Source organism: Mesocricetus auratus, unplaced genomic scaffold (genome assembly GCF_017639785.1).
Source record: "Mesocricetus auratus isolate SY011 unplaced genomic scaffold, BCM_Maur_2.0 Super-Scaffold_100020, whole genome shotgun sequence".
NCBI lineage: Eukaryota > Metazoa > Chordata > Mammalia > Rodentia > Cricetidae > Mesocricetus > Mesocricetus auratus.
This window is the reverse complement of record NW_024429201.1, coordinates 17,231,137-17,232,882: the sequence shown is the minus strand read 5'-3', so window position 1 is coordinate 17,232,882 and position 1,746 is coordinate 17,231,137.

The following is a 1,746-nucleotide window of genomic DNA, read 5'->3' as shown; positions in this document are numbered from 1 at the left end:
CCTCAAATTCAAAGATCCTCCTGCCTCTGCCTCCCAAGTTCTGGGATTAAAGGTTTGTACCACCAACTAATGCTGTTCTTTTCTCATATTTATCTAATTGTGTTTACCCAGAACTCATTGTTCATTATTTACCATTCACAAAAGACATGCACACCTACCGCCCAGATCTCATTTGGAGAGGTTGACTGAATTAACAAGAAGAAGCAGGTGTTTGACAGCAGAGGCATAGAATCTATTGGATTTGCGTTTCCATACCTGCCTTCCTGGGTTTCTTTGGACCTGTGAATTGGCTACTCATAGGAGTCCTGTGAATTTTAAGATCCCAACCAGAGGTGAGTAAGGGATTTAGAGAGAGTGAAAGCAATGAGGAAGAAACTAGACACTGACTGATTGACTACTGTAGCTTATGCATACCCTTCATTCTGAAACTTGTAAGTTTTGGTCTTGTCTCGGTAAATGTTCTATGATTTCTTTGCTACATCAAGTAACTAATGTAAGAGCCAAATGGTATCTGTGCCACAAACCTGCTTCATCATGGAGAGTCATGAGTCAACCATGTCTAATACTGGAAATAAAGTAGTAGACTTAGGCTGACACTCACATTAGATGTAGTAAATATATTCATCTACTGGCCGAGTCTGTGCATTTTTCTCTCCTAACTTATTGTAATTAAATATATTACTTTGTACATTTTATATTTATATGATACATTCAATTCAATATTATATTCTATTTAGTTCTGTGGAGTGAAAATACTGTTAGTTTAAGTGGCTGAAGATAATGCTGTTACTAGATTAGTCTAAGAAATGTGTTGCTGCTTGTTTGATTTGGCATTTCAAAATACTCTATGACTATAAAAATTATAGAATTTAAAGAGCTTAAGAGTTACCAAATATCACCAGGTGGTGGTGGCGCATGCCTTTAATCCCAGCACTCGGGAGGCAGAGGCAGGCGGAGTTCGAGGCCAGGCTGGACTGACAGCCTCCAAAACAATACAGAGAAACCCTGTCTCGTAGAACAAAAAAAAAAAAAAAAAAAAAGAGTTACCAAATATCATAGAATTCTACCTGAGGAACAGCAAGTAAAAATTTATCTCATTCAGAAATCTGAGAACTCTAAGGACAGTCACCTTGTCACAAATTTCGGGACTACAAGCCAGTTTGTGATACACAGTATGTGATAATGTGCAATATGTGATGATGCACATTACCTGATGACACACAGTGTGACCATGCACATTACATGACCATGCACATTACGTGATGATGCTCAGTATGTGATTTTGCTCAGTAGGTGACGACACAGTGTGTGATGATGCTCATTGCATGACAATGCACATTCCATATGATGCACAGCATGTATGTATCAACACTATGTGCTGACACTGCACTCTATTAATAGTATCTGCAAACATCACTGTCACAGTGGTTCCATACTGATTCCCGTCTATGTACATAAGTCCCTTGTTCTAGTACTAAGTACCAGTTAAATAGGGATGCTTTTAAAAGTCTAATTTCTTCTCTTTATTTTTTTAATGTGCCTCAGAAGTAAAATTAAAATGTCATGCAAATGAAAGCAAATGGAGACATGAACACTTACATGAAAGGAATAAAAAAGAAGATGAAATTGTATCAGAATGCACGGTCCATAACAAATAGAACTGTCTGGGATTTTGCAACCCCCTGTGTTGGGACAGATCCAGCTAAGTCTATTCTCTGGAAGGGATAGGATGGGAATGATGAGATG